This window comes from Anomaloglossus baeobatrachus, chromosome 1, assembly GCF_048569485.1.
Source record: "Anomaloglossus baeobatrachus isolate aAnoBae1 chromosome 1, aAnoBae1.hap1, whole genome shotgun sequence".
Lineage (NCBI taxonomy): Eukaryota > Metazoa > Chordata > Amphibia > Anura > Aromobatidae > Anomaloglossus > Anomaloglossus baeobatrachus.
In genome coordinates this window covers 394,068,480-394,093,165 of record NC_134353.1, presented here as the reverse complement: position 1 = coordinate 394,093,165, position 24,686 = coordinate 394,068,480, and the positions used below count along the sequence as shown (strand labels likewise).

General features: G+C 44.7%; 1 protein-coding gene across 1 annotated transcript in view; it reads right to left on the bottom strand.

Moving 5' to 3' along the window:
- The window catches only part of HSH2D (hematopoietic SH2 domain containing), a 63,222-nt gene extending 38,738 nt beyond the window's left edge, over positions 1-24,484 (bottom strand). The window contains exon 1 of the mRNA XM_075337837.1: positions 24,443-24,484. The gene's annotated coding sequence lies outside the window, so the exon portion shown is untranslated. The remainder of the gene's footprint in view (positions 1-24,442) is intronic.
- Positions 24,485-24,686: the final 202 nt, after the last annotated feature.

Here is a 24,686-nt window from a genome sequence, read left to right as displayed (position 1 = left end):
GAATGCCCCTGCAACCATTCAGAGAATGGTGGACCAGATCCTCCGTGGATGTGGTGCCTTTGCTTGTGCCTACTTGGATGATATTGCTATCTTCAGCCACACATGGGAGGAACATCTGAATCAAGTAGCTGTTGTTCTTGACTGGATTCTTGCAGCAGGCCTAACCATTCAATCCGATAAATGCCAATTGGGGATGGGTGAAGGCCAGTACCTAGTGCATAGAGTAGGAGGAGGGAAGTTACGTCCTGAACCGGCCAAAATCCAGGCTATTAGAGATTGGCCTGTACCCCAAACCAAGAAACAAGTTACCGCTTTTTTTGGGCACTGACAGTTATTACCGAAAATTCGTTTCTCATTTCAGCACTGTGGCCAAGCCCCTTATAGACCTCACCAAGAAAACGATGCCCCGGGTGGTGACCTGGACTCCAGCCTGTGATGAGGCTTTTAACCGGCTGTAGGAAGCTTTGGTCTGTGACCCTGTTCTGGCTGCTACAGACTACAAGAGGAGATTCATTGTGCAGACGGATACCTCTTCTTATGGACAGGGAGCTGTACTCAGCCAGATGAATGCAGCTGGGGAGGAGCACGCCTTTGCCTACCTCAGCAGGAAACTGCTGGACAGAGAAATAGCCTATGCAACTGTTGAAGAGGAATGTCTGGCTGTAGTATGGGCCCTTAGGAAACTAAGGCCGTATCTTTATGGACGAGAATTCACTGTGGTTACTGATCACAATCCCCTTACCTGACTGAACAGAGTCTCTGGGGACAATGGACGCTTACTACGATGGAGCCTGGCTCTTCAACCCTATAACTTTACTATTCAATATAGAAGAGGCAGCCAACACCAAAATGCAGATGGATTGTCCAGGCAGGAGGAGCCCTGAGTCATGTCAGCCATGTCTATGTGTACTGGACAAGTCACCTGTGGAGGTCACTAGTCTGTACACAAATTGAAGGGGGGAAGAGTTGTAGCGGTGTGTCCGTCCTCCCCCCGGCCTGTATTCATGTACTCTATGCCATATAGGGTCATGTAGGTTGCTTTGCTGTTTTTGTTCTTCTCAACTGGGGGTGACTCTAATCAGGCCTGTGGGAGACAATGGATCCATGAGCTTCTGAGACTTCTCCATAGATAGCCATAATCAAAAGTGGGTGTGAATCCTTCCCATCCATGAATAAGACTTTATGACAATTTGAAATGTCGAAACGCGTTGGGTGATGGTCATTTATGTATTCCTTGTACCTGTCTGCTGGATTCCATAATGTGGACTTTTAGCATGTAAGAAATAAAGCTACTTGAATTTTAAATTTGCCTGTGATCCGCTGGATATTTTACCTCCTGAATTGTGGAGGTCCTCACCTGGGATCATCCGTACAGGATCAAGTGATTCAATCCTTGTAACACAGTGAACGGTGAGCTGGTATCGTGGTTGTATATGCATTTCCCCTCCAGGGGTGGATGCACAGGCACTGGAGAACACACTCCTGGTGGATCAATCAGTTGAGTTGAGTATGTGCTGGGGTTCAAGCAGCTGGGATCTTCGCTGAGGCAAGACCCTGGCATCCGTGTGTGTATTTATGGAAGCTACAAGTGAAAAGGTTTTGGTACCGTGTTAGCCAGTTGAAAAATTATTGAACGTTCTCAGTGAGAGGAACAAAATTATAATCTTGTGATACCTTTAAATGGCTAAGTAAAATAAAATAAAGTGATGTTACAAAGCAAGCTTTCGAGACATCTCAGGTCCCTTCATCTGGCATGGTATGACAAAATATCTGACGAAACACAAATATATGCACAAACAGAGCAGAGGGATGGCATAATAAAAGACATTTAAATAAACAAACACTGCGCTTAGAAAGTGAATCCTTAATTAGCTTTGATTAGTGCAATTGTATATTGCTCAGGCCAAAAGACTACTGCTACTCCAGCAGGATACAGCTAAACCCCCACTAGGTGGAGGCAACACAGGTGCAGGTGGAGCCATTCACACTCACTTCCAAATATGGAGGAGGTGATGGCTGGATGGTAAAACTGCACACTGGTGACTTGCATAGAGCACTGTTCACACTAGCAGACGCACAGTCACAAACCCGCAGCCTATTAGGTGACGCCCATACTATTAGATCAGGCGGGCTGCCAAGCCGTACCCCCACTGCGCGCTACGTAGGGACAGAAACTCTGATAGCAAGGCCTAACAACAAGGGGCCTGGCTGTATCCTGTACAAAAAAGGTTTTGAGGTTTTTTGTTAGCGTTATGGCCATAAGACGTAAGCCCACAACCCTCGTCACGGGAACCTCATGCTTGTAGGTCCCTACACTATATATAATATAAAAAAGCAAAAAGGAAAATATCATTACTTACAGCAAGATGGAATTGCAGCTGTATATTGCTCAGGCCAAAAGACTACTGCTACTCCAGCAGGATACAGCTAAACCCCCACTAGGTGGAGGCAACACAGGTGCAGGTGGAGCCATTCACACTCACTTCCAAATATGGAGGAGGTGATGGCTGGATGGTAAAACTGCACACTGGTGACTTGCATAGAGCACTGTTCACACTAGTAGACGCACAGTCACAAACCCGCAGCCTATTAGGTGACGCCCATACTATTAGATCAGGCGGGCTGCCAAGCCGTACCCCCACTGCGCGCTACGTAGGGACAGAAACTCTGATAGCAAGGCCTAACAACAAGGGGCCTGGCTGTATCCTGTACAAAAAAGGTTTTGAGGTTTTTTGTTAGCGTTATGGCCATAAGACGTAAGCCCACAACCCTCGTCACGGGAACCTCATGCTTGTAGGTCCCTACACTATATATAATATAAAAAAGCAAAAAGGAAAATATCATTACTTACAGCAAGATGGAATTGCAGCTGTATATTGCTCAGGCCAAAAGACTACTGCTACTCCAGCAGGATACAGCTAAACCCCCACTAGGTGGAGGCAACACAGGTGCAGGTGGAGCCATTCACACTCACTTCCAAATATGGAGGAGGTGATGGCTGGATGGTAAAACTGCACACTGGTGACTTGCATAGAGCACTGTTCACACTAGCAGACGCACAGTCACAAACCCGCAGCCTATTAGGTGACGCCCATACTATTAGATCAGGCGGGCTGCCAAGCCGTACCCCCACTGCGCGCTACGTAGGGACAGAAACTCTGATAGCAAGGCCTAACAACAAGGGGCCTGGCTGTATCCTGTACAAAAAAGGTTTTGAGGTTTTTTGTTAGCGTTATGGCCATAAGACGTAAGCCCACAACCCTCGTCACGGGAACCTCATGCTTGTAGGTCCCTACACTATATATAATATAAAAAAGCAAAAAGGAAAATATCATTACTTACAGCAAGATGGAATTGCAGCTGTATATTGCTCAGGCCAAAAGACTACTGCTACTCCAGCAGGATACAGCTAAACCCCCACTAGGTGGAGGCAACACAGGTGCAGGTGGAGCCATTCACACTCACTTCCAAATATGGAGGAGGTGATGGCTGGATGGTAAAACTGCACACTGGTGACTTGCATAGAGCACTGTTCACACTAGCAGACGCACAGTCACAAACCCGCAGCCTATTAGGTGACGCCCATACTATTAGATCAGGCGGGCTGCCAAGCCGTACCCCCACTGCGCGCTACGTAGGGACAGAAACTCTGATAGCAAGGCCTAACAACAAGGGGCCTGGCTGTATCCTGTACAAAAAAGGTTTTGAGGTTTTTTGTTAGCGTTATGGCCATAAGACGTAAGCCCACAACCCTCGTCACGGGAACCTCATGCTTGTAGGTCCCTACACTATATATAATATAAAAAAGCAAAAAGGAAAATATCATTACTTACAGCAAGATGGAATTGCAGCTGTATATTGCTCAGGCCAAAAGACTACTGCTACTCCAGCAGGATACAGCTAAACCCCCACTAGGTGGAGGCAACACAGGTGCAGGTGGAGCCATTCACACTCACTTCCAAATATGGAGGAGGTGATGGCTGGATGGTAAAACTGCACACTGGTGACTTGCATAGAGCACTGTTCACACTAGCAGACGCACAGTCACAAACCCGCAGCCTATTAGGTGACGCCCATACTATTAGATCAGGCGGGCTGCCAAGCCGTACCCCCACTGCGCGCTACGTAGGGACAGAAACTCTGATAGCAAGGCCTAACAACAAGGGGCCTGGCTGTATCCTGTACAAAAAAGGTTTTGAGGTTTTTTGTTAGCGTTATGGCCATAAGACGTAAGCCCACAACCCTCGTCACGGGAACCTCATGCTTGTAGGTCCCTACACTATATATAATATAAAAAAGCAAAAAGGAAAATATCATTACTTACAGCAAGATGGAATTGCAGCTGTATATTGCTCAGGCCAAAAGACTACTGCTACTCCAGCAGGATACAGCTAAACCCCCACTAGGTGGAGGCAACACAGGTGCAGGTGGAGCCATTCACACTCACTTCCAAATATGGAGGAGGTGATGGCTGGATGGTAAAACTGCACACTGGTGACTTGCATAGAGCACTGTTCACACTAGTAGACGCACAGTCACAAACCCGCAGCCTATTAGGTGACGCCCATACTATTAGATCAGGCGGGCTGCCAAGCCGTACCCCCACTGCGCGCTACGTAGGGACAGAAACTCTGATAGCAAGGCCTAACAACAAGGGGCCTGGCTGTATCCTGTACAAAAAAGGTTTTGAGGTTTTTTGTTAGCGTTATGGCCATAAGACGTAAGCCCACAACCCTCGTCACGGGAACCTCATGCTTGTAGGTCCCTACACTATATATAATATAAAAAAGCAAAAAGGAAAATATCATTACTTACAGCAAGATGGAATTGCAGCTGTATATTGCTCAGGCCAAAAGACTACTGCTACTCCAGCAGGATACAGCTAAACCCCCACTAGGTGGAGGCAACACAGGTGCAGGTGGAGCCATTCACACTCACTTCCAAATATGGAGGAGGTGATGGCTGGATGGTAAAACTGCACACTGGTGACTTGCATAGAGCACTGTTCACACTAGCAGACGCACAGTCACAAACCCGCAGCCTATTAGGTGACGCCCATACTATTAGATCAGGCGGGCTGCCAAGCCGTACCCCCACTGCGCGCTACGTAGGGACAGAAACTCTGATAGCAAGGCCTAACAACAAGGGGCCTGGCTGTATCCTGTACAAAAAAGGTTTTGAGGTTTTTTGTTAGCGTTATGGCCATAAGACGTAAGCCCACAACCCTCGTCACGGGAACCTCATGCTTGTAGGTCCCTACACTATATATAATATAAAAAAGCAAAAAGGAAAATATCATTACTTACAGCAAGATGGAATTGCAGCTGTATATTGCTCAGGCCAAAAGACTACTGCTACTCCAGCAGGATACAGCTAAACCCCCACTAGGTGGAGGCAACACAGGTGCAGGTGGAGCCATTCACACTCACTTCCAAATATGGAGGAGGTGATGGCTGGATGGTAAAACTGCACACTGGTGACTTGCATAGAGCACTGTTCACACTAGCAGACGCACAGTCACAAACCCGCAGCCTATTAGGTGACGCCCATACTATTAGATCAGGCGGGCTGCCAAGCCGTACCCCCACTGCGCGCTACGTAGGGACAGAAACTCTGATAGCAAGGCCTAACAACAAGGGGCCTGGCTGTATCCTGTACAAAAAAGGTTTTGAGGTTTTTTGTTAGCGTTATGGCCATAAGACGTAAGCCCACAACCCTCGTCACGGGAACCTCATGCTTGTAGGTCCCTACACTATATATAATATAAAAAAGCAAAAAGGAAAATATCATTACTTACAGCAAGATGGAATTGCAGCTGTATATTGCTCAGGCCAAAAGACTACTGCTACTCCAGCAGGATACAGCTAAACCCCCACTAGGTGGAGGCAACACAGGTGCAGGTGGAGCCATTCACACTCACTTCCAAATATGGAGGAGGTGATGGCTGGATGGTAAAACTGCACACTGGTGACTTGCATAGAGCACTGTTCACACTAGCAGACGCACAGTCACAAACCCGCAGCCTATTAGGTGACGCCCATACTATTAGATCAGGCGGGCTGCCAAGCCGTACCCCCACTGCGCGCTACGTAGGGACAGAAACTCTGATAGCAAGGCCTAACAACAAGGGGCCTGGCTGTATCCTGTACAAAAAAGGTTTTGAGGTTTTTTGTTAGCGTTATGGCCATAAGACGTAAGCCCACAACCCTCGTCACGGGAACCTCATGCTTGTAGGTCCCTACACTATATATAATATAAAAAAGCAAAAAGGAAAATATCATTACTTACAGCAAGATGGAATTGCAGCTGTATATTGCTCAGGCCAAAAGACTACTGCTACTCCAGCAGGATACAGCTAAACCCCCACTAGGTGGAGGCAACACAGGTGCAGGTGGAGCCATTCACACTCACTTCCAAATATGGAGGAGGTGATGGCTGGATGGTAAAACTGCACACTGGTGACTTGCATAGAGCACTGTTCACACTAGTAGACGCACAGTCACAAACCCGCAGCCTATTAGGTGACGCCCATACTATTAGATCAGGCGGGCTGCCAAGCCGTACCCCCACTGCGCGCTACGTAGGGACAGAAACTCTGATAGCAAGGCCTAACAACAAGGGGCCTGGCTGTATCCTGTACAAAAAAGGTTTTGAGGTTTTTTGTTAGCGTTATGGCCATAAGACGTAAGCCCACAACCCTCGTCACGGGAACCTCATGCTTGTAGGTCCCTACACTATATATAATATAAAAAAGCAAAAAGGAAAATATCATTACTTACAGCAAGATGGAATTGCAGCTGTATATTGCTCAGGCCAAAAGACTACTGCTACTCCAGCAGGATACAGCTAAACCCCCACTAGGTGGAGGCAACACAGGTGCAGGTGGAGCCATTCACACTCACTTCCAAATATGGAGGAGGTGATGGCTGGATGGTAAAACTGCACACTGGTGACTTGCATAGAGCACTGTTCACACTAGCAGACGCACAGTCACAAACCCGCAGCCTATTAGGTGACGCCCATACTATTAGATCAGGCGGGCTGCCAAGCCGTACCCCCACTGCGCGCTACGTAGGGACAGAAACTCTGATAGCAAGGCCTAACAACAAGGGGCCTGGCTGTATCCTGTACAAAAAAGGTTTTGAGGTTTTTTGTTAGCGTTATGGCCATAAGACGTAAGCCCACAACCCTCGTCACGGGAACCTCATGCTTGTAGGTCCCTACACTATATATAATATAAAAAAGCAAAAAGGAAAATATCATTACTTACAGCAAGATGGAATTGCAGCTGTATATTGCTCAGGCCAAAAGACTACTGCTACTCCAGCAGGATACAGCTAAACCCCCACTAGGTGGAGGCAACACAGGTGCAGGTGGAGCCATTCACACTCACTTCCAAATATGGAGGAGGTGATGGCTGGATGGTAAAACTGCACACTGGTGACTTGCATAGAGCACTGTTCACACTAGCAGACGCACAGTCACAAACCCGCAGCCTATTAGGTGACGCCCATACTATTAGATCAGGCGGGCTGCCAAGCCGTACCCCCACTGCGCGCTACGTAGGGACAGAAACTCTGATAGCAAGGCCTAACAACAAGGGGCCTGGCTGTATCCTGTACAAAAAAGGTTTTGAGGTTTTTTGTTAGCGTTATGGCCATAAGACGTAAGCCCACAACCCTCGTCACGGGAACCTCATGCTTGTAGGTCCCTACACTATATATAATATAAAAAAGCAAAAAGGAAAATATCATTACTTACAGCAAGATGGAATTGCAGCTGTATATTGCTCAGGCCAAAAGACTACTGCTACTCCAGCAGGATACAGCTAAACCCCCACTAGGTGGAGGCAACACAGGTGCAGGTGGAGCCATTCACACTCACTTCCAAATATGGAGGAGGTGATGGCTGGATGGTAAAACTGCACACTGGTGACTTGCATAGAGCACTGTTCACACTAGCAGACGCACAGTCACAAACCCGCAGCCTATTAGGTGACGCCCATACTATTAGATCAGGCGGGCTGCCAAGCCGTACCCCCACTGCGCGCTACGTAGGGACAGAAACTCTGATAGCAAGGCCTAACAACAAGGGGCCTGGCTGTATCCTGTACAAAAAAGGTTTTGAGGTTTTTTGTTAGCGTTATGGCCATAAGACGTAAGCCCACAACCCTCGTCACGGGAACCTCATGCTTGTAGGTCCCTACACTATATATAATATAAAAAAGCAAAAAGGAAAATATCATTACTTACAGCAAGATGGAATTGCAGCTGTATATTGCTCAGGCCAAAAGACTACTGCTACTCCAGCAGGATACAGCTAAACCCCCACTAGGTGGAGGCAACACAGGTGCAGGTGGAGCCATTCACACTCACTTCCAAATATGGAGGAGGTGATGGCTGGATGGTAAAACTGCACACTGGTGACTTGCATAGAGCACTGTTCACACTAGCAGACGCACAGTCACAAACCCGCAGCCTATTAGGTGACGCCCATACTATTAGATCAGGCGGGCTGCCAAGCCGTACCCCCACTGCGCGCTACGTAGGGACAGAAACTCTGATAGCAAGGCCTAACAACAAGGGGCCTGGCTGTATCCTGTACAAAAAAGGTTTTGAGGTTTTTTGTTAGCGTTATGGCCATAAGACGTAAGCCCACAACCCTCGTCACGGGAACCTCATGCTTGTAGGTCCCTACACTATATATAATATAAAAAAGCAAAAAGGAAAATATCATTACTTACAGCAAGATGGAATTGCAGCTGTATATTGCTCAGGCCAAAAGACTACTGCTACTCCAGCAGGATACAGCTAAACCCCCACTAGGTGGAGGCAACACAGGTGCAGGTGGAGCCATTCACACTCACTTCCAAATATGGAGGAGGTGATGGCTGGATGGTAAAACTGCACACTGGTGACTTGCATAGAGCACTGTTCACACTAGTAGACGCACAGTCACAAACCCGCAGCCTATTAGGTGACGCCCATACTATTAGATCAGGCGGGCTGCCAAGCCGTACCCCCACTGCGCGCTACGTAGGGACAGAAACTCTGATAGCAAGGCCTAACAACAAGGGGCCTGGCTGTATCCTGTACAAAAAAGGTTTTGAGGTTTTTTGTTAGCGTTATGGCCATAAGACGTAAGCCCACAACCCTCGTCACGGGAACCTCATGCTTGTAGGTCCCTACACTATATATAATATAAAAAAGCAAAAAGGAAAATATCATTACTTACAGCAAGATGGAATTGCAGCTGTATATTGCTCAGGCCAAAAGACTACTGCTACTCCAGCAGGATACAGCTAAACCCCCACTAGGTGGAGGCAACACAGGTGCAGGTGGAGCCATTCACACTCACTTCCAAATATGGAGGAGGTGATGGCTGGATGGTAAAACTGCACACTGGTGACTTGCATAGAGCACTGTTCACACTAGCAGACGCACAGTCACAAACCCGCAGCCTATTAGGTGACGCCCATACTATTAGATCAGGCGGGCTGCCAAGCCGTACCCCCACTGCGCGCTACGTAGGGACAGAAACTCTGATAGCAAGGCCTAACAACAAGGGGCCTGGCTGTATCCTGTACAAAAAAGGTTTTGAGGTTTTTTGTTAGCGTTATGGCCATAAGACGTAAGCCCACAACCCTCGTCACGGGAACCTCATGCTTGTAGGTCCCTACACTATATATAATATAAAAAAGCAAAAAGGAAAATATCATTACTTACAGCAAGATGGAATTGCAGCTGTATATTGCTCAGGCCAAAAGACTACTGCTACTCCAGCAGGATACAGCTAAACCCCCACTAGGTGGAGGCAACACAGGTGCAGGTGGAGCCATTCACACTCACTTCCAAATATGGAGGAGGTGATGGCTGGATGGTAAAACTGCACACTGGTGACTTGCATAGAGCACTGTTCACACTAGCAGACGCACAGTCACAAACCCGCAGCCTATTAGGTGACGCCCATACTATTAGATCAGGCGGGCTGCCAAGCCGTACCCCCACTGCGCGCTACGTAGGGACAGAAACTCTGATAGCAAGGCCTAACAACAAGGGGCCTGGCTGTATCCTGTACAAAAAAGGTTTTGAGGTTTTTTGTTAGCGTTATGGCCATAAGACGTAAGCCCACAACCCTCGTCACGGGAACCTCATGCTTGTAGGTCCCTACACTATATATAATATAAAAAAGCAAAAAGGAAAATATCATTACTTACAGCAAGATGGAATTGCAGCTGTATATTGCTCAGGCCAAAAGACTACTGCTACTCCAGCAGGATACAGCTAAACCCCCACTAGGTGGAGGCAACACAGGTGCAGGTGGAGCCATTCACACTCACTTCCAAATATGGAGGAGGTGATGGCTGGATGGTAAAACTGCACACTGGTGACTTGCATAGAGCACTGTTCACACTAGCAGACGCACAGTCACAAACCCGCAGCCTATTAGGTGACGCCCATACTATTAGATCAGGCGGGCTGCCAAGCCGTACCCCCACTGCGCGCTACGTAGGGACAGAAACTCTGATAGCAAGGCCTAACAACAAGGGGCCTGGCTGTATCCTGTACAAAAAAGGTTTTGAGGTTTTTTGTTAGCGTTATGGCCATAAGACGTAAGCCCACAACCCTCGTCACGGGAACCTCATGCTTGTAGGTCCCTACACTATATATAATATAAAAAAGCAAAAAGGAAAATATCATTACTTACAGCAAGATGGAATTGCAGCTGTATATTGCTCAGGCCAAAAGACTACTGCTACTCCAGCAGGATACAGCTAAACCCCCACTAGGTGGAGGCAACACAGGTGCAGGTGGAGCCATTCACACTCACTTCCAAATATGGAGGAGGTGATGGCTGGATGGTAAAACTGCACACTGGTGACTTGCATAGAGCACTGTTCACACTAGCAGACGCACAGTCACAAACCCGCAGCCTATTAGGTGACGCCCATACTATTAGATCAGGCGGGCTGCCAAGCCGTACCCCCACTGCGCGCTACGTAGGGACAGAAACTCTGATAGCAAGGCCTAACAACAAGGGGCCTGGCTGTATCCTGTACAAAAAAGGTTTTGAGGTTTTTTGTTAGCGTTATGGCCATAAGACGTAAGCCCACAACCCTCGTCACGGGAACCTCATGCTTGTAGGTCCCTACACTATATATAATATAAAAAAGCAAAAAGTTGAGTTGAGTATGTGCTGGGGTTCAAGCAGCTGGGATCTTCGCTGAGGCAAGACCCTGGCATCCGTGTGTGTATTTATGGAAGCTACAAGTGAAAAGGTTTTGGTACCGTGTTAGCCAGTTGAAAAATTATTGAACGTTCTCAGTGAGAGGAACAAAATTATAATCTTGTGATACCTTTAAATGGCTAAGTAAAATAAAATAAAGTGATGTTACAAAGCAAGCTTTCGAGACATCTCAGGTCCCTTCATCTGGCATGGTATGACAAAATATCTGACGAAACACAAATATATGCACAAACAGAGCAGAGGGATGGCATAATAAAAGACATTTAAATAAACAAACACTGCGCTTAGAAAGTGAATCCTTAATTAGCTTTGATTAGTGGTGTGAGAGTTTTATTGTCCCAATATCCATGTAGGATCAGAGGTCTGGTGAGTCTCTGGAATGACTCCTCAGATTTTGTATTTTGTAATGAGGAGTCATTCCAGAGACTCACCAGACCTCTGATCCTACATGGATATTGGGACAATAAAACTCTCACACCACTAATCAAAGCTAATTAAGGATTCACTTTCTAAGCTCAGTGTTTGTCTATTTTAATGTCTTTTATTATGCCATCCCTCAGCTCTGTTTGTGCATATATTTGTGTTTCTTCAGATATTTTGTCATACCATGCCTGATGAAGGGACCTGAGATGTCTCGAAAGCTTGCTTTGTAACAACACTTTATTTTATTTTAGTTAGCCATTAAAGGTATCACAAGATTATAATTTTGTTCCTCTCACTGAGAATATTCGATAATTTATGGAAGCTGTCACGTTGGATTGGGTTGTGCCCCTCATCTGTTGGATCCATTGACTTCTTCCAAGGATTACTTCAATGTGTTTTGTGGCATTGGATTGCCGGGTGGCACCCCCGGAACTTTGAGGACTCATTGTGGTCTCTAAAGAACAATATCAATATTGGATGTTCTATGCTCCCTGTCTCAATAAAACTTGTTGGATCGTTGGGTCACTTGTGGGGGAGCTCTACTGTTTAGGCACAACAGGGACTCTCCAAACGTGACATTGTGTCCGCTAATGATTCCAGATAAACTTTGATCCTTCTAACTTCTGAACAAAAAACTTTGTTTCAAAAATTGCGCTGATGTTAAGTAGACATGTGGGAAATGTTACCTATTAACTATTTTGGGTGACATAACTCTCAGACTTAAGGGCAGAAAAAGTCAAAATTTGAAAGTTGCTAAATGTTCCAAATTTTTGTCAAATTTCTGATATTTTCACAAACAAACGGAAAAAATATCTGGGCAAATTTACCACTATCATAAAGTACAATACTGTATGTTACGAAAAAAAACAGTTCAGAATCACTGGAATCCCTTGAAGCATTTTAGAGTTAGAACCTAAAGCTGGTGTCACAAATAACGACAACGACAACAACGTCGCTGCTACGTCACATTATTCTGTGACGTAGCAGCGACCATAGATGATCGTTAGTAAGCTGTCAAACATGTTATATAAAGCAGCGACGGAGCAGCGATCATAGCGACGTCGACGGTCGTTGTGTGGTTTCAGACGTAGCGTAGCGATCGTCGCTGCTGCGGTGTCAAACACAAGGATTATCAGCTTATCAGCATGGCACAGCGGGATAGCAGCGATCAAAAAATGACCTGGAACATTCAGGAGCGAGCAACGATTTCACAGCAGGGGTCTGATCGTTGTTATGTGTCACACACAGCGACGTCGCTGTTGAGGTCGCTGCTACGTCACAGAATATGGTGACGTAGCAGCGACGTCGTTGTCGTTATGTGTGACACCAGCTTTAGAAAGAAGAAATGGCACTTCCTTGTAGGGATATCAAGAGAGATAGGGGTGCTCTTCAGGTTCCAAATCCGTACAATGTAATTAAACAAGGCACTCCCGAACTTGAAAGTGATGCCAGTTTATTTAATGTACATGAAAAAATGTTTTCGGTCCGCAACGGACCTTCTTCAGTTGCACATTAGTGGAGAGGACTGGAGGCATAGGATGGCGTGAGGCGTGGTATCTGCCGCTGCATGGGGGCTGCCCCATGCCTCCGGTCCACTCCACTAATGTGCAACTGAAAGAATGTCCGCTGTGGACCGAAAACGTTTTTTTCATGCACATTAAATAAACTTGCATCACTTTCAAGTTCGGGAGTGCCTTGTTTAATTACATTAGAGTTATAACCTGTCAAAGTGACACTGGTCAAAGTTGCAAAGAATAGAAGGCAAGGAAGGTGAAAATGGGCTCAGGGGTGAAGGGGTTAAAATCCATTTTATATTCGGTTTTGCATGTTTTATTTTCAGTCCATTAAAGTGGCGTAATACTCTGAGAACATTGGTCCCTGCAACAACGAGGAAGGCAGAGATGTGTCCAGGGATCTTATCCATAATGTTCCCATTCCATTTCAGCAGGGTGTCCATCCACGTCAGTGATTTTCAGGCCACCTCAGACCTCCCGGGGGGGCGTAGTTCTGCCGGAAAAGTGCTCGAGTTTCTAATTGACTTCCATTATGCTTGTTACTCGAGACAAGCACTGGAGCATTACAAATTGTAACAAGCACCCAAGCATTGTAGTCGTCCCCCATCACTAGTTTTGACAAATATATGTTCCTCTTTCTAAAAAGAAATGCTGATGAAAGAAGCCATATCTGACCACTTTTTTCACACAGTGGAGGGCTCTACTTTCCAATCCATCATATGCATTGAGATGTTTTTTTGTTTCAATACACCACATGTATGCTTGAAAAATTATCACTAGAAACAATCACTGTTACCTGATGCCCAAACTGTCTAAGTGTAAAAGGCCTGGAACACTTCTAAAACAAAAATTGAAGGAATTTTTTTTCTTTAAATTTCCTAATTTTGTAAGAGAAAAGGAAATAAGGCACTCCTTGTGGCGGTAGGTGCCCGCATAGGATCCCATTCCGTAATCAATATAATAAAGAATCCGGCACTCTGAGCATGAAGCAAAGGTCGATTTTTAAGAGTGGGCCATAAGAAAATTGTACAGCACGTGACATTTCAGATGGAGACCTTTCTCAAACATACATTGTCAGGTAGGCTGTGCAAAACCTAGTGCTAGATGGTATACGCTGTAGTAACCAGCACTAGCAAGATGCAGAGATACAGTTATATGAATCATGTTGATAATTGAGTAGGTAAAGCTGAGCCTGATGAGCGCGACGTGCATTGATGTGGTGAAGGGCATTTCTTCGATCAAAACGTCACATACTGTACACTTTTTATATGGATCAGTATTAAAAATTCCCTTTTGTTTCTTACAATTTTGTGTTTATAGCGACTATGCATTTATAGTGTGTCAAACCTTCCCTGTGAATAGTCTGTATATCCACACATGGGCATACCCAGCGAGGGGCAGGGAGGGGCAGCTGCCTCTAACCCCCAAGAAGCAGGGGCACGCACCTATTATGACCTGTCTCTGTCAGGTAGCGGGTGCATCAGGCAGAGCGGGTGGTGAAGAGAGGACAGGGCGGCATGGTGCATCGGCACCTGCCACCCACTAGTGCCGCAGGGCAAGCTGAACGCTGCTCCCGCAACCGCTCCTAGTAGGAGCTGTAAAATCCCGTCCTCAGTGCCTGCCGGCCGCTCTGCACTGCAAATCAGCACAGCGGGGACTGGACTGGAGTGATGACATTGACATCATAACTCCGCGCCCCGTTGTGTCGAGTCCTGCAGTGCAGATCAGCCGGCACAGTCACAAGCTGGGGAGACTGCTGGGAGGCTGAGCTGCTGCCACAAGTAAAAGAAACTGTAAATATTAAATCAGACAGTCTGGGGGTCTGGGGAGCTGTTGTATATGATGGGGGGCTGAATATGGGAGCCCTATGGGGGGCCTTATATGAGATACATCCCCCCCTAGGGCTCCTATCATGTGAGCCCTATGGAGGGGCTGTATACAGTATGTGTTTGTGGGGGGGCTCTAGGACCCGGAAGTACCATGTGACCGGTGACGTTGCCCGGTCACATGGTGCTGTTTAAGGTCCTGCTCCAGGTCTTGCGCTGCATAAATGCAGAAATAAGCAGCATGTGAACGCACCTTTTTCTTTAAAACAACTAATCGTTCGAATTTATTCCAGTTATAATTTATTAGTTTGCCTTCTTATTTACATTTAGAAGACATTGACGCTGCCTAAATGGATATAAGAAACTGGTTCCAAAAAGGTAAGTTAAGTAATTTCTGTAGGAAATGAAATTGAAGCAACCCAGCCTAGAGACATTTAACCATAAATTCCATGTTTTCCAATAGGTCTATAATAGTGATCACTGATGAGCGAGTGTAATCATTACTATTCGCTATTCGCATGATTTGTTATTCGGCCAATATCGCTGGTGCTCGTGAGTGATGTGTCGATCAATATGGATCTGACACAATTTGACAGCTCCCTTCACTACATAAAGTGAGCTGGCACCTCAGTGAGAGCAGATTGAACGTTAGGCTTTCTCTGGGGGGCACCTTCAGCTTTTCCATTCTAATATTTTACAACCTGAACGACAATTGCTTGCCCCCCCCCTAATTTTGATCCTGGGTACACCCATGTATCCACACATGGAAGTATAAAAAGGTATTGTCAAAGGTTCGTAAATGTGTAAAACTGCTAAAACAAGCAACTTTGCAATTCTGCCTTTTTTACAAATTTTCTCTGTTCTGAAGAATGGAGTGATTTTTAATTAATACTGTCGTGTATAGCTCGAAGCCTAGGTTGCCAGCCACCCTGCAGTCCCAACCTATCCAAGAATGCAAGCTTGCAAGATATGTGCTTTACAAGCTGCTTACACTGGTCCAAGCTGGCTGTATCACTAGACCCACTAGCCTTAGTCCCCTAGCACTTCTGCCATGCTGCAAAGGCAAATTGCTCTGCGCTTGCAGTCTGGGAGAGTGCACAGTTCAGGCCAGTGGTGTGACTATGCCAAGAGTCTGAATGGTCAATCTTCACAAGAGTACTGCCCCGAAAAATGCAGGATGCCGGGGACTGGGAGCAGTGTGCTCCTGATGTTGTCTTTTGGGACAAACCATTTAAAGATAACTTTAATACAACTAAAATACTCTCAAACAAATCCTGATCCACTATCAGGAAATTACCACTTCCAAATCATAGGCGATCAATTCATGTTTCTGTATAATACACTGATGCAGGATGTTTTTATTACGTTAATTACGTCTGCTCTACATTTACCATCCCTTGATGAAGGACATGTAGAACTTCAGCTCTTGTGTGACGTAGTTGTGTCATTGTATGCTTGGGGACACACCTCACTAAACAAACATTGGTAAGGTTAATATTAATATATGTGGCTGGAAAACTCATCTCACAAAGGCAGAAGTACTTGATCTGTTAAACGTCTTTTTTCTTTATGAGGAGTAAACTCATGTAGGCTTCTCTTTTATCTTTTGTTACATGGCGATTATCAGATTCTCCTTTGAAGGCCTCACTCCCACTTGCGTATAAAAAGGAGTACAATCCTATAAAGAATTGCATTACAGTAGCACCAATATTATTCAATGAGGCAATGTCCATCTGCAAATTTTTTCTCAGCTGTAGTCAGGCTATTGAAAAATACAAATTGCAGAATGCTTTGTATGGCAGCGTATATGGGATGAGAAATGGATGCAAGTCAATGGATGCGAGAATGAGCCGTCCTAGTGGCGTCCATTTTTCACAGATTCATTACCATTCTGTAGCATGTAAATGGTCCTGTAAATGATTGTGGAATAACAGTTTGAGAAAAAAAATGGCATTTGAATGATATACGAATGCTGGGCAAGAAAAAAAAATAGCAGACTCCCATAGCACTCATATTACATGTGGATTACCAAATGAATTTTACTTGTCCAACTTTTCTGGATAAGAATGGGATCAATACTTTATTCATAAGTGGGAGTGAGGTCTAAATGTAAGGTTAATTGCTTTTGTTATCGTCATAAGTTGAAAGTGGACTACACTCCTGAAACATTGTGCAGGGACTAGGTGCAACAGGAGCATAGTCTAAAGGGGGCTTTACACGCTACGACATCGCTAATGATAATAATAATCTTTATTTCTATAGCGCCAACATATTCGCTAATGCGAACTCGTTGGGGTCACGGAATTGGTGACGCACATCCGGCCGCATTAGCAATGCCATTGCGTGTGACACCTATGAGCGATTTTGCATCGTCACAAAAACGTGCAAAATCGCTCATCGGTGACATGGGGGTCCATTCTCAAAAATCGTTACTGCAGCAGTAACGAAGTTGTTCCTCGTTCCTGCGGCAGCACACATCGCTCCGTGTGACACCACAGGAACGAGGAACCTCTCCTTACCTGCCTCCTGGCCGCTATGCAGAAGGAAGGAGGTGGGCGGGATGTTACGTCCCGCTCATCTCTGCCCCTCCGCTTCTATTGGACGGCGGTTCAGTGACGCAGCTGTGACGTCGCTGTGACGCTGAACGAACCGCCCCCTTAGAAAGGAGGCGGTTCGCAGGTCACAGCGACGTCGCAGGGAAGGTAAGTAGTGTGACGGGTCTGGGCGATGTTGTGCGGCACGGGCAGCTATTTGCCCGTGTCGCACAACAGGTGGGGGCGGGTACCCAGGCTAGCGATATCGGTACCAATATCGCAGCGTGTAAAGCAGCCTTAAGTCTCATGGAGTCAATGCAAAAGTTAAGCTTAGCCAGTGAGAACCACATAAAATATTCCCATTCACTGATTTGCTGGATGGGTCAAGGGAATCTGTCAGCAGGCTGAGAGCCTGAATCCAACGGTGTCACTTATATGACTGTTTGGTGCCATATTGATAAAATTAGTGTAGATATAGATGTAACAGTGCTATGATTGATATTAAAGGGGTGGTTCACCCATATTCATTTTTGGCCACAACGATATTATGTTGAGAAACAAGGTTTCTTTGAAATACCTTGTGTTGCCAATAGTGCCTGTGAGCGATGCTATTGCAGTCTGCCCTTCCCCATCACCTGATCCCCGGGCTCCGTGACCTCGGGGATCTGGTGATGTCACATCAACTTCCTGCTCTCCTCATATCACCACAGCCAACCTCAGTCTCTGTGAGTCACTGGCCTGTGGGCGGTGTTTCCCCGCTCATCACAGCCCAGCATCTCGCTGCTCCCTCCTCCTTCACTGCAGAGCATGCAAGCAGGAAGGATGCTGGGCTGTGATGAGCGGTGAAACTCCGCCCACAGCCCAGGGACTTACAGAGACTGGGGCCAGCCACAGTGATGTCAGGTAAAAAAAGTTGACATGACATCACCGGATCCACAACGTCATGGAGCCCAGGGGTGAGGCGAAGAGTGGTCTGCAATAGCGCTGCTCACAGGCACTATTGGAAACACAAGGTATTTGAGAGAAACCTTGTTTCTCAATGTAAATGGTTGCGGCCAATAATAAATATGGGTGAGCCACTTCTTTAATACTGAGCTGTGTATAACCCGCCCACTCCCCAGATTAACTTCTTCCTGTGCACACTTTACCTTGTCAGCAAGCTGTTAGAGTTGTGGGCAATCTCTAATGACAGGGGTGTATGTTTTGGGTTGTTATCCTGCTGTAGAATACATTTGGAGCGAATCAGCTGGCTCTATGATGGTATTTGATGATGGATAAGATGGATCCGTATTTTTCAGCATTGCAGACACCAAGAAATAGCAACATTGAGGACTGTAGATGCAGTGCCTGGTCGGAAAACTTAGTTGTTAATGACATTGGCTGTAATTTCTTCAGTGTAAAGACTAAGAAGGCGTTCTGGAAGTAATGATATGACATCACAGAGTCTTGATATCAATATCATTGAGTCTGTCTGGGATTACATGAAGAGCCAAAAGGATATACGGGCAGCACGATGGCTCAGTGGTTAGCAGTGCAGTCTTGCAGCGCTGGGGTCCTCGGTTCAAATCCCACCAAGGACCAAAATCTGCAAGGAGTTTGTATGTTCTCCCTGTGCTTGCGTGGGTTTCCTCCGGGTACTCCGGTTTCCTCCCACAATTCAAAAATATACTGATAGGGACCTTAGATTGTGAGCCCCAGTGGGGACAGTACTGCTGATGTATGTAAAGCGCTGTGGAATTAATAGCGCTATATAAATGAATAAATTATTATTATTATATGTGCCAGCCAGCCTACATCCACAGAAGATCTGTGGTTAGATCTCCAAGATGTTTACAACGACCTTCCTGCAGAGTTCCTTCAAAAACTGAGTGCAAGTCTACCTTGAAGAATTAATGCTTTGTTGATGTTTTAAAGGCAAAGGATGATCACACAAATATTGATTTGATTTACATTTCTCTTTTGTTCCTTCAATTTGCATTTTGTCTATTGATAAAAATAAACTAACATTTCTATGTTTGAAGACATTCTTAATTTGCAGCATTTTTCCACATTTGCTTGAAATTTTTGCATAAGTTTTCTTGTAAGCAACTATTGACAACAGAACATCAGTAAACTGTTTGTTTTTAACATACCATATAACCCGACTTATTTTCACATGTCAGTCTACCATGTTTGATAATGACAAAGAACCTGTAGATTCTGAAATACTTAAGTATTAACATTATGATGAATAAGCGAAATATGTGAAATATTTGCTCCATTAACTCATCATTAGCCATAATCATTACAAAAGTGCGATCGAGTTTCCTTGTAACACTTGAAGTAAAAGTGTTCAGGAATCAGGACCTATCAGACTTGCCCTTTGTCATTGTAAGTCAAGATCTTGCCATCTCAATCGAGATTCAAGAAAACATAAGGCCCAATCTCAGACAGATGGAATGAATTTTAAAGAAGATCTTTAACTGGATTATGTTTTTTATTTACCTTCTCCAACTAAGTTTCAGTGGAACTGAGAGCCTCTATTCCAATGAAACAAAATGAGATCACTATAAAACCCTCTGTTGGTCTACAGTTGGCTTATTAGAACCATGTTAGTTAGATTCAGCTTCTGCAGTTATAAAATGTCAAAGTGGACCTTTCATTGGACTACTTAGTTTCAGTGGAACTGAGAGCCTCCATTCCAATTAAACAGTCCAAGATCACTATAAAACCCTCTGATGGTCTAAGTTTTGTTTAGCAGAACCATGTTGGATCCACCTATTGCAATCAAAAAATGTTAAAGAGGACCACTCATTGGATTTTTTTACATTTAAATTGAGAACCTCCTCCAATTGTTGCTGCTCAACTATTTCTGGACACAGTTTTTCTTATTCTACTGTGTCCCTCTGTTCTAAAGTAATGCCCCCAGGTAACAAAGGTCCAGATATTCCTTCAACCACCACTTCTATGTGGGCACGCCCAAGTTTTTATTAGTTAGAATCAGAAGAGAAAATGCCAACACCCACAGAGAAGTTGGTTGAAGGGAAAATTTGCATTTATATTTACAAGGGGGCATAACTTTGGAAAAGAGGAGCACAGAATAAAAAGAAAACTGTTCGAAAATCAGTGGAGCAGCGACAATTGGAGAAGATACTTAGTTAAAATAAAAAATGAAAAAAATCCAATTGAAGGCCCTTTTTAACATTATATGGCAGGAGTAATGACCCAACCTGGTTCTACTAAATCAAACTTAGACCATTAGAGAGTTTTATAGTGATCTGTTTGTTTCAGTGAAACGGAGCCTCTTAGTGACTATTGCATCAATAATTCACATGCTAAACTGTGTCCATGTTATGGCTGTCTGAAGCCAGGTCTAAATATGTATTTACACATTGTGACCAATTCACATTTATTTATATGGAATCTGAAGACCCAGCTCTTCCGACAAGCCTACAACCTACAGTAATCCTCAGTCCACCAGTGTTGCATGACCCGCTCTACCCTCACCTACTGTATCCTCACCCATCCTTTGTAGACTGTGAGCCCTCGCGGGCAGGGACCTCCGTTCTCCTGTACCTGTGTGTGCCTTATATTGTTAATGATTATTGTACTTGTCCCTATTTTGTATACCCTTTTCACATGTAAAGCACAATGGAATAAATGGCACTATAATAATAAATCATAATAATTTTTAATTTATTTTATACTGAATTGACCATAAAGTTTAATGAAAAGTTTTGAACTAGAAAAATCTGTGATGGAGTGGGACTGCCATATTCCATAGAAATACCGTAATTGGGTGGATGCATATTATTTAATAATAAAGCTATCTGTGTAGCTCACAGCAGTCCAATAAAGCATAGCTTTACTTTTTCAAAGGTACTATAAGAAATGAAAGCTGCGCAGTATGGTGTTTGTTTTATAGTTGTATATTAAATGCCGAGACAAGAGTCATATTTGGAAATGGCTGCAGTCCGAGAGTAGCCTCGGGTATGGAAATTATGGTAAGTAGTATTTACCAAATGTGGATTATCTGGTTTGTACATAAAAAATGTTGGAAAAAATGCAAAAAATAAAAAACCCAACCTCATCTGAGCGCACAAGGTGTCAGAATGCAGTTTCCTATCCTGCCACGATCAACCTACCTAATGCTGTGCAATCCAGTGTGTGAAAAGGTACTTAAGACAAGAGAGGAGAGATCAGAAGGCACCCACAAACTAAAGGGCGCTTTACACGCTACAATAAATCTTACGATGTGTCGGCGGGATCACATCGTAAGTGACGCACATCCGGCATTGTAAGTATGATTGTAGCTTGTAAAACCTCCGTGCAATTGCGATTGAACGAAAATCTGTTCATCGCATGCACGTCGTTCATTTCTCAAAAATTGAACTTGCGGTTGTGCAATGTTCCCGAGGCAGCACACATCGCAGTGTGTGACACCCCGGGAACATTGAACGACAGCTTACCTCCATCCGCGGCTCCCGCCGACAATGCAGAAGGAAGGAGGTGAACGGGATGTTTACGTCCCGCTCATCTCCGCCCCTCTGCTTCTATTGTCCGGCTGCCGCGTGACGTTGCTGTGACGCCGAACGTCCCTCCCACTCCAGGAAGTGGATGTTCGCCGCCCACAGCGAGGTCATATGGAAGGGTAAGTACGTGTGACAGCTTTTAATCGATTGTGCAGCATGGTCAAAAAACGTCACATACGATGGGGGCGGGTCACATCGCATACGATATCGTATGCGAAATTGAAAGGTGTAAAGCAGGCTTAACACTGCACTGTGTGCAATCTCAGCTCCTGCAATGTCACTGTGTGCAGAGGAGAGGATTTAATACATGCAGCTGTCAATCATCACAAAAGGAATTGGAGTAGATGGTAACTGAGGGGGGGAACGGTGCGCCAAGCAATAGGCCATGTCAAGGGTGCACCAAAGCCCCCTCATTTACATACATAATACATCTGTTTTTACATAACACAACATAATTACAATTTGTGCTACAGGTTTGATCTATTAGCAACAGTCCCCTATGAATGCATAAATAGTAATAGCTATTTCCCAAGGGGAAAGAATTGGGCCACATAGGGCAAGTTTTCATTACCTTTCTAGCTTGCTATATTTTATTGTTTCACATGGCGGATTTTGTGTGTGATGTATGAGACTTCAGCTTTTTTTTTTTTTAATGTATATCTAATAAATTGTGAGTTTTATACAGTATCTCAGAAAATTGGTGAGTACATCCCTCACATTTTTGTAAAAATGTTATATCTTTTCATGAATTTTTGACATTTTGATACAATGTAAAGTAGTCAGTATGCAGCTTGTATAAGAGTGTAAATTTTCTGTGCCCTCTAAATAACTCAACACAATGCCATTAATGTCTGCTGGCAACAAAAGTGAGTACACCCCTAAGTGCAAATGTCCAAATTGTGCCCAATTAGTCTTTGTGTCATGTGACTCATTGGTGTTACAAGGTCTCAGGTATGAATAGGGAGCAGGTGTGTTAAATTTGGTGTTATCGATCAAACACTCTCTCACACTGGTCACTGGAAGTTCAACATGGCTCTTCATGGAAAAGAATTCTTTGAGGATCTGAAAAAAAGAATTATTGCTCTACGTAAAGATGGCCTTGGCTATAAGAAAATTGCCAACACCTTTTCAAAATAGACGTATGAGTGCTGCCAGCATTTCTGCAGAGGTTAAAGGGGTGGTGGGGGTCAGACAATAGGCTACACACTGCATCAAATTGGTCTGCATGGCTGTCGTAGCAAAAGGAAGGCTCTTATAAAGATGATGCACAAAAAAGATTGCAAACAGTTTGCTAATGGCAAGTAAGGACATGGATTACTGGTGCCATGTCCTGTGGTCTGATGAGACCAAGATAAACGTATTTATTTCCGATGGTGTCAAGCGTGTGTGGCAGCAACCAGGTGCAGAGTACAAAGACAAGTGTATCTTGCCAACAGGTTTTGGGAGTGTCATGGTTTGGGGCTGGATTAGTGCTGTCGGCTATGGGGAACTACAGTTCATTGAGGGAATCATGAATGCTAACATGTACTGTGACCTAATAAAGCAGAACATGATCCTTTCCTTTCAGAACCTGGGCCGCAGGGCAGTATTCCAACATAATTAGCCCAAACACACGTCCAAGATGACCACTGCCTTGCTAAAGAAAGTAAGGGTAAAGGCGCTGGAATGACCCAGTATGTATCCAGACCTAAACCCTATTGAGCTTCTGTGGGACGATCCTCAAATATAAGGTGGAGGAGCGCAAGGTCTCTAACATCCTCCAGCTCCATGATGTCGTCATTGAGGAGTGGAAGAGGATTCCAGTGATAATCTGTGAAGCTGTAGTGATCTCCAAGCCCAAGAGAGTTTAGGCAGTGCTTGAAAATAATAGCTAATTGGGCATAATTTAGCCATTTTCACTTAGGGGTGTACTCACTTTTGTTGCCAGCAGTTTAGACATTAATGGCTGTGTGTTGAGTTATTTAGAGAGCGCACCAAATTTACACTGTTATACAACCTGTACACTGACTACTTTACATTGTATCAAAGTGTCATATATTCAGTGTTGTCTCATGAAAAGATATAATAAAATATTTGCAGAAATGTGAGGGGTGTACTGACTTTTGTGAGATACCGTATATCTGACTATTTTTATGTGTCTGAGTAAGAATACAGACATAATTCAATAGACTAATTGTTACGACTATGTTATATGATCCTCTATATCCAACCTATACACTTTCTAGTTTGGTGATTTCTCGAACACTAACACAAATACTAGACATGTATGCAACACTACATCAACAAAAACAAAACAAAAAATGGACAAGCAGTTAATCTATATATAATTCTGTACCAGGACATTCTTCACATGCTGTTTCACAGTATAAAAAGCTCATATAGATTACCTTGAATTAGGTGAGAGCTGCTACTCCCGTCAAGGTGTCTGCTAGGGGAGTGAGTAGGTTTCGGTTCTCCTACCTGAAATAAGAGAAGTAAACCCCTCCTTGAGTGACGATATACTGAACTAACAGGCAGTGCTGGGAGAAAGGTGAGAGCTACCGTAGTTGAATGTCTGGAGGAGGAAGTCTATGTCTTTTAGTTCTAAAATGCCAAGGGCCTGATTGTGACTTGTTGCTGCAACGTGACAAT